The sequence below is a fragment of the Corvus brachyrhynchos genome, unplaced genomic scaffold (assembly GCF_000691975.1).
Source record: "Corvus brachyrhynchos isolate BGI_N302 unplaced genomic scaffold, ASM69197v1 scaffold542, whole genome shotgun sequence".
Lineage (NCBI taxonomy): Eukaryota > Metazoa > Chordata > Aves > Passeriformes > Corvidae > Corvus > Corvus brachyrhynchos.
In genome coordinates, this window is record NW_008236766.1 from 1,578,088 (window position 1) to 1,587,587 (window position 9,500).

A 9,500-nucleotide genomic window follows, 5' to 3' on the forward strand; every position below is an offset into this window, starting at 1 on the left:
CTCTACAATAGCACTGACATTTTGGAATCCAGTCTTACAGGTACGTAAAGGTTTGGCATAAAAACAAATAGTTGTCATCTGGAATAAGACATCTGGGAGACTTGAGGAGCAAGTTAATAGGAATTGGTTTTAGTCTTCAGAAAACCTATGTTTTTTAGGAATTACAGAGGTAGAATTTAGGATTAGTTGTTCCTGTTAAACGGCATGCAGTGAATTCCACTCATGAGTATGAAAGTTACATTGTATCTGAATATTTTGCAAAAGTTTCTGAAGGACCTTGTCTAAAAATCCAAAGTAATTTCTAGGAATTCTCTTGAAAGCCTTAAGAAACATACTCTGCAGCCCTAGGATTCATGTAGGAAGACATTCATAAAGCTAACCTCTCAAACCTTTTGCTTTTAACTTGCCATCTAAACAGTGTTTGTTACACTCCAGGGCAGTGTAGTAAAACAAAAACTGCCAGTGGTATTTAAGTAGAATGTTCGTCTTCCGAAGAGCAGGAGTTTGGTTGCAAACCAAATATTGCAGCACTGCCATAAATGCTCTATAGCAGAAATTTTATTACAGCAGAGATATTATTAACAGCAAAAGGAATTTTTAGGTCAAGAGTGTCTCTCCAATAAGATTCCTAAAGACAAAAAACCCCACATCAATGAAAACAAGCAAAAATTACACCCAAATCCCTCTCATCCAAGCACTCAGCTCCTATAAGGTCACATTTGCAGTGCAAAAGTTGTTCCATATTAAGAAGGGAAAAGAAGTCTCAAGAAGAAAAGTAATCACAACCCCAAAGTGGCAGTCACCTTCACTGTAAATTAGGAGACCTCCTCTGTACTTTAAACTACAGCATACAAAAAGATAACTGCAGAGAGTGAAAAAATATACTGCATTGTTTGTTGTCTTGGTCTTACTGCACAAAGCACTAGAAGATCTAGAACAAAGGGACATAAATAATTTTGAAATATGCCAAAACTTTGGAAATGCCCACCCAGAAAAACTACACAGAGTGTAAATTTTTGCTTTAGTCAAGCCAAGAACTTCCCTAGATAATGACAACAAGATGAGAAACTCAGGATAATCAGAACAAGTAGAACATCTGGATAACTACGAAAAAAATGTAGGAGTAAACTATTACATTGCAAGAGTGAAAGCCTGACCCTGGTGCATAATTTTGTAGGACATTAGGGACCGCAAATGCTCTCTGGTATTATGGACAACAGTATTTTGTTATGGAAAAGGCAGAAGGACAGAGTATTTGTCCCTATTGCTGAGCAGCAGGCGTGGTATGCTTCCTCTTGAGGTTCCTCTGTGTCCATGAACAGTTGCAGGCCCTCATATCATGTTCCTCACTTACAGAATCCACTGCAATGTTTCAGCTTCCTCAAATCTCATGGTGGGATACACACGTGGTTGCTTCCTGAGATAATTGACTGCTAAGATAAAAAGCAGATAAAGAGGACAGGAAAAAAGATACAGTACAATTCTCTGCTGTTTCTGCTTCTCAATTCACAAGATCCTCCATTTGTCCCTCTACAAAAAGTGGTTTCAGATAGCACTTCCAGAACTGGTTCTGTTCTCTATGGGTTAAATAAACAAATAATTCATATTCAGCTGGAGGTCGTAAAGGCTTGAGCAAATTCTTTACATAAGATAAAGTTATTATTTTGCTATGTGTGTGGGGTTTGGTTTGGTTTTAAATCAGGAAGCTGAACTTCATGATGTCTCTGTGTCTTTGGAAAAATGAAAGAAAGAACAAACCTGAAAGGTGGGGCTGTTCAGCCTTGGAGAAAAGAAGGCTCTGGGGAGACCTTACAGCACCTTCTAGTGCCTAAAGGGGCTACAAGAGAGCTGTAAAGGGAGTTTTTAGAAGTGCATGTAGTGACAAGACAAGGGGGAATGCCTTCAAACCGAGGGAGGGCAGGGTTAAATCAGATATTAGGAAGAAATTCTTTACTGTGAGGGTGGTGAGGCACTGGCAGAGGTTGCCCAGAGAAGTTGTGGATGCTCCGTCCCTGGAAGCATTCAAAGCCAGCTTGGATGGAGCTTTAAGCAACCTGGTCTAGTGGAAGATGTCCTGTCTACAGTAGAGGGGATGGAACTGGATGGTATTTAAGGTCCCTCCCAACCCAAACCATTCTAGGGCTCTTTCCAGTGAACAGAGCCACAGACCCCTGAGAAGGAATGTTTATAACTTCACCAAAACCAGAGTTAAAAGGAAGATGTGCTACTGTTTCTACATTCTAAACAGTGGATATTCAAAAGGAAAAAAATGTAAATTAAATAAATGGTTCCAGCATGCTGAGCATGGATGCCAAAGACACAGAAGCATTTTTGTGGTGTCTTGACAAAGCAATTTTATTTGTGACACACTGTAACAATAGCCCAGAAAACTTGAATGGAACCCCAGCACCGACCAATACAAAGCCATGTCTAAAGAGACAGCAACGCAGGATGTGCATTGCAAACCATATGAAATGCAATGCAAATAATTTTTCAATGCAAACCATATGAAAAACGTCCATCTGAAGGCTCTGAGGTAGAGAAACACTGGCAACACTGAGTTTGAAAGTATTGCATGTCCTGCTCCCACAGTAAAAACATTGCTGGCAAACCCTGTTGGCAACCAAGAGGTAACAGGGCCTACGTCACATGGCACAGCCCTTCAAGCTTATGTAAACACCAACCAGCTCCACAAAATATTTGGAATGCTGATTTTCTTTGCCATAAAACAGTGTAAGTTACATCACGTGACTTCACTGAAGTTTGGTTTGAAGCAGAGCAACAGATCTGAGCTTTCCTACACTTCTAAAGAATTCTTTGGATTTGAACTGTGCAGTTGGCCTGCAGCTTGACAGGAGGGATCCATCAAGTTTGGCCCCACGTTGAATCATGACACAAGGAAATGTCTCTGAGTTACTTCTCCAGGTGGATCTCTCACAGCATGGAGAGCAAACAGCCCTGCTGAAGTTCCTTTTTAGCTTTGAATAATTGCACTCATCTAAGAGGCTTTACAGGAACAAGAGAGCTGCTCTGCCCTTCACTTCAGGAACGGGGCCCTGTCCTATGCCCTGGGCCAACCTCCATTTTCCAGTACTGGAGCTGTCCATCCTAAAGTGTGCAGTGGCACTGAGAGCAACACCAGCACACCGTGGTGCTTTTTGCAGGAAGTCAGCACCACTGGACGTCTCCTTTACGTGCCTGTGCATGCACATGCAGCATGAGAAATAAAGAGGAAGAATTAGATGTCTGCAGGCAGCTTCAGGGCTCTGCTGACCCAGGGGCAATTGCTCATTACACATAGTAATGAATTTTGTACACCTCATACCATACCTGACAGCTAGGAATATATGCTTTACTTATGAATAGTTCCAGAGATAACTGGGAAAAATTTTGCAGCCAATACTATAAATTATGGCTCTACACCAGTTTATTTTGAGCCATGTCTCTATAGGTAAGTGTTGAAGGACTGAGTCACATTTAACACAGCAAACATAACCAACCTGAGGGAGATGTCTCCTTGGGCTGTGCTCTCAGACTGCTGAATGCTGTGACATGAAAGTTTTGCAATATTTTACAGATAACCAGATCACACTGCATAGGAAGCACTAACCAGTTTCTGTAGTTGCTGCATTACTGAAGAGCCACAATCCAACCAGCTGACTCTGCAATAAAGTAATTTCTGCATCATACATTCATCTTGATTACAGCTTGTAACAAACAATCTCATCATTTCTTTTATGAAATCATAAATCCACCGAATTAAAAGCAATTTATGGTGTCACGTCCAAACCCATCTGAAGTTTCCCAGCATCCCATGGTTATTAACATGTATTATTTTTGTTCATCTTCCAGAACACGGTATTTTGGAAATTATGATGGTAAATCCAGAGAGGACAGAAACTTTGCTCCAAAGTACTCTGCTGAAAGAAAAGCAACTTTAATAATAACAGCAAATACTGGTTTCCATGTGACCAGAGCTCAAACTCAATTTAACAGATACGATAACCTTCGTGAGGGATGGAACCTCTGCTTTGCTGAACTCAGGGCAAGCTTTGCCAAATAGTTAAGCAGGCCATAATTTCACCCCCTGAAAAAGACTTCAGGAATAACAGCAAAAAAACAAAGGAACTAAGAATAGCCCTTTTCCTGGTCCCACATATATGACAGCTGTTCAGCTGCACGCTTTCCTGAATTTTGCTACCTATGACAGCAAAGAAATGGGCCTGTCAAACAATGTGCCAAGAAAATGGAGAGCTCCAAATATTTTTATCGTTGACAATGCTATTCAGGAAGTTACTTATAAGTCAAACTAAGTGCTGCAGTATCCAATATATGCTGTTTATATTCATGTAATCACAGAGAAATGCTCTAGTTGGCCACAGTATCACTTAAGAGCAGAGCAATTGATCCCTTCTGAGAGTCAGCTACATCCAAAAGTGCTGCAGTAAAGCAAGGAAAGATCCATCTCGTGGAAGGTGCTTGGCTTATCTGAAATTACTGCTACAGCCATTAAAACACAGTAGCTGAGGGATATTTAAAAAGTGTTTTAAGATGATACATCCATCCTATTGCACAGAGAAAGAGGGCTGACTGCAGGTTCAATCCTATTCCATGCCTCCCAAACCAGCCATCTAAATGGAATTCACCTGCCATTTATAGGTAACTTCTCCAGTTTGCCACACACTAAGTTTTATCATGGTTTCTAGCACGAGCTGTTTGGATGGACAGCATCATGTTCTGCCTCAGTTGGCACGTCACACACATGTCAAAGACATATGAAATGCACAAAATGCAAAATATGCTCATATACACTCCCTGGATCAGAACAGAGGAATATCTTATCTCTTCTTCCAAGCACAGGAGATTTCTTGCTGCTCATAATGGTAACAGAATTTAAAAAAAAATAAAATCTTTTCAGAGACAACAGAAGCATGTAATTTTTTCAGATAAAACGTAAGACATAGTTAACCAGAGGAAAAAGCTGAGTACCCATCAGTGCTTTCTAAGACACTGTAATGCAAAATGAGTCGACTCTCCTTGGCTGGGAGATGGAAACGTTTGCATCTGTGAACAGTCAGTCTGACTTCAGTGCCTCATGCAGCAATTACTTACACATGCTTTTAAAGCAAATTACAACATCAAAATATTCTCCATCACATTAACAGAAATGTCCAAACTGTCTGTTATTCTACACAACTTCAACATGTTTAGCATATGTGAGTATTTGGTATTTTATTTTAATGTGGAAGGATTCCACTGACATGATTAGGCTCAGAGGTATTTCTGATCTACACTAAATCCTTTGGGAAGTTGAGATTGGATACAGAAAAACTCTGGTGTAATGTGGGGATTAGATGCTGAAGGTGGGTTAGCTTCACTTACCTTCTCCAGTTTGTTTCATTTTTATTTGCTTATTCTGGAGCACTTCTTTTCCACAGAGGCACATATGGAACCAAACTGTGCAATAATGTAGTAAACAACAGCTGCAGCCACCTTTTGGCTTGTTTCTATTTCTGTAGCATATTAGCAGCTTTTGCTAGGACTTGGCAAAGCTGCAGGTGTTACCACTTAAAGGGAAGGGAAAACACCTCTGAATTTACCTCAGAGTTGACAGAGATCAGCTCCAGCAGGATGCACTATCCACAAACTCTGCATAAAAATTACTGTGAGAGACCAGTGCAACACATCCCAAACACTCCATCGAGTCCAGCAGCAGGTCTTGGGACAATTATTTGACTAATAAATACAAACTTCCAGCCCCAGGGCCAAGTTCATCACTTGGAGCGTGTCATTTCAGTCTTACCCCACACACTTCAGCACTCTCTAGGAAGCAGGCTGAAGGTGACATGCTAAATGGCACACCAAAAAATCACCAGGGAATTCCTCATTCCACATATAGGTCCTTTAACACAAGGGACATTTGCTAATGCCTTCCCAGTGCAGGCTGCAACAAACTGCCCAGAGCAGAACATGCCCTCAAGCACAGCAACATCATATTCCCAAAATACCACGCTAAAAGACTGCTGCAAACTGAGCTACTGCTGTTCAAAAGCCTTCCATATTTTAGCAGTTTCTTGATGAAAACAATTCCTGGAATTGCAGCATCTGTCAAAACTTACCTTTTGGAACCTCCTTTGGCAGAATCCTGCTTAAAGCTCTGGCAACATGGTGGCTTCTGCCATTTCATCCATCCAGAATGTGCTTCTGGCAAGGGTGTTAATCACCTGTGGATCTCACGGCAATCCTCTTTTCCCCCTCAGAGTAACAAAATACCAATTTAAATAACATATACTGATATGGTAAAATTAATGCAAATCACATTTTTCTACCCCAATTTTGTTCTCTGTCTTTTCCTTCAGAAGAAAATGTTGCCATGCTCCTGAAACGTAATTCAAATGCACTGACCCCAGATAAAAACAGAGTTTCTAATTTCTGTCCTTCCTGGGTTTGAGATGTTTAGTGTTTCATTCTCCCAGGGTCTCTGCCAACCTGTGCAATTCCAAGCAGCGTGGCAGCCTTTTTCAAGTTCTGTAAGTAAAGAACAATTTCCCATTTCCTCCCTTTGCCTGGCTGCTGCCCTGCCCACTCCTCTGCCCCTCTCCTCTGCCCCTCTCCTCCTCATTCAATGCTACCAAGGCAAGGGCAAAGGGTTTTAGGATCTACTTTACATTTTTCTTATTTTGCATGTGTTGTATTTGTAAATGCCTTCTCCTAAAGGCCTGGACTTTGCATTTTATATAGAAATGCAGGATAACACTCATAATTTAAAAGTATTTTGTACCACATAAGTATTAATTCAGCAGTAACTAATTCAGATGTTGGCTGCTCTGAGGGTTTGTTTCCCAAGCACTCATCTCCCTTTTGTAACTACTATCCATGTTTCTTCTCAAAAAAGGACTACAGGTTTCTCTCTCCTCTCCCATTCTCTTCAAGCCTTGGAAACCAAATTTTGATAACACTAATTTCTGATTTTGCAAGAAATCCTGTATATTAACGGTCCTCTTTTTCAAGGGCCGTATAACTATTTCTTGTTGAAGTGCACAGTGTCACTGGGCTTTTGTCTTTAAAAGGAACAGCTTCACCTAATGCAGCAGAAGCTCAGGTTTGTTTTAACCACATATTAGCAGTCCAAAAATTAAGTGTTTGTGTTACCTACCAAGTTCCTTTAAGAACAGCAAAGGTAACAGTTCTAAGTATCATTACTTTCCTCAAGTATTTATTAGCACTGATATTTGAGCCCACTTTTACTGCCATATCATATATTTTGCTTTTCCCTATGAAATGGAACAGGCATGTTTGCTATGTGGCTTCGCGTGGAAGAAACATTCAGTGGATGTACCAAGGGAGATTTTGTTTTAGGTGTGCTATTTGTGTTTCAAACTGCTAGGAATTCTGTCCTACAGGAAATAACAATATTAATTACATAATATCTCAAAATAACATCAGCAATAATTAGTAATAGGACACAGCAGTGTAACAGCAATTTTTGGTCAGACCACTGGTCCATTTTGTCTTCTGTACTGTCTCTGACAGTAGCTCATGCTCAGCTACACTGAAGAAAGCCAAGAAAATTTATAATCAAATTGTTTTGGTTAAAGCAAAAACTCTGTATTATTATTTATTCCATGTTTGAGAATACCCATATAGCAGATAAGTATGTTACATCATGGAAAGAATGGCCCAAATTTGGAAATTGAAGTAGAGACTTGACAGTACATCCTTTGTACCCATCTCCAGCAGCTGATAATAATTTGGCCGAGTCGGCACTTGACAAACAAAGCTCTGATGTTCTCGTGGAAATACACTGATAGCAACATTAGCAATGGTATTTCCAAAGACCAGAGTTCAACATACTTGATGCTGGCTTCACATTAACCTCTTTCCCCAGTGCTGTTAAATCTAATTCCAAAGAGTGATAATCACATGTCAAATGCTGAGGGTGTTTGAAATCCAGGCTCAGATCCAGTGTTATCCCTTATGGCAACCCAACAGACCACACTCAGTCACCAACCCCGTTTCCCTGCTCCCCACAATTCCAAAATATAGATGTACAGCTTGAACTAGCCACTAGTTTCAGAGCACTTGGAAAAACAAAGGGCTTTTCCCTTTTGGCTTGCAGCATATCAGAGCACCTGCAAGTATTCTAGGCACCCCTGGGGAACGAGTTAACACGGATCATCTTTGCTTCTCAAAAACTTCTCAGCTAAATTTAGATGTGATCAGACAAGTAAAGGTCAAAAACAAAACAGGGAGTGAGACAAGTGTGGAGAGAGGTTTTGGGGAACAGATAAAGCAACAGCCCAGTAGAAAGCGAAGGAGATGGGAAGTCTTCCTTTGCTGCTGGAGGTGTGGGTCTATGGGATCCACTTCCAGGGTCTGCTTACCTGCAGCTCTTCCCATTTGCACTGCGAGCTCTCCTAAACTCCACTCGGCCACAGGCACTGCCTTTTTCCTGTCTAATGCTCTGATCCCCTGTCTAACAGCTGAATATGCACTGAGCTGCTCACATCTGCTGTTTCCATCTCTGCTTTACACTGGCATCAACTCACTGCTGTGTCAGGCACCAGCAACCAGCCAGGGCTTGCTTTTCCCCTGCCCTTCTCTACTTCCTGACATCCGTAGTTTTCATAATCTCTCTTCATCCTGGCTTGGTGAGAAGAGTTTGACCTAAAATCCTAACTTCTAATACCCTCCAATGAGAGCAGTAACACAGTCACTTGCAATTTTGAGTGTCACTGGAGGCCTCATCGCATGCTCATGTAACTCAAACTTACAATGAAAATTAACAGAAATCACTGGGCTGCAGTCCCAATACAAATTGAAGGATCTCTGTCTGTTTGGGTTGCACATGTGTATTTTTCAAATAAAGTTATCAGCTTTCTTGAGATATTATCATGAAATAAGAAAGTTGTCCTTATCTCAAGTATTATATGAATTTCATTTAAAAGAATTAAATATGCATAATGTTTCACTGTGAAATGGTGAGCAGGTCTGAGAAAAGCTAGAGTGGGGAAGTTGCACAGAACCGTGTTTCCAGGCAATAGCTGAACACCATAAGGCAACAGGCATGCAGTGACCTAGGCCAGGGGAGAAGTATTTTAAAATTGAGGCCTTTTGGACAACAGCTAAAAGAATTTAGTGGTAGCCCATAGCAAGCTGCTAGGGTATACAGGACCTTATTGACAGCAATGTTTAGTTTAGATAGCAAAAATGGAAAATCTGCTTGCATGACAAAAACCTGTGTGCAGTAGTCTTTGAACTAAAACACATTCAGCATCACAGGAAATAGCTACCTGTTTGGGTTTTGTTCCTAGGCTGAGAAACTTGGTACATCTGCCGCTGTGGGGTCAGCTGTGTGGTTTTAACAACTGAAACAATAACTGATAACATCAGTTTATCTAAAAAATTATTTTCTCTCCAGAAATTTGTGTCACTGAAGAAACAAAGTCTCAAAGGCCTATGCATGAATAAGGGCATGCAAAGCATAGATATTTCTGGTT

General features: G+C 40.8%; 1 long non-coding RNA gene across 5 annotated transcripts in view; it reads right to left on the bottom strand.

Annotated features, from left to right (window-relative positions):
* Positions 1-6,515, bottom strand: part of LOC108444958 — a 46,432-nt gene extending 39,917 nt beyond the window's left edge. Inside the window, exon 1 of one of the 5 annotated variants that reach the window (XR_001859681.1) lies at positions 6,120-6,515. This is a non-coding gene — a long non-coding RNA (uncharacterized LOC108444958). Of the gene's footprint in view, positions 1-3,610; positions 5,600-6,119 lie in introns of those variants that run through there. The other 4 variants (XR_001859677.1, XR_001859679.1, XR_001859680.1 and 1 more) reach the window with 4 other exon arrangements.
* Between the last annotated feature and the right edge of the window lie 2,985 nt (positions 6,516-9,500).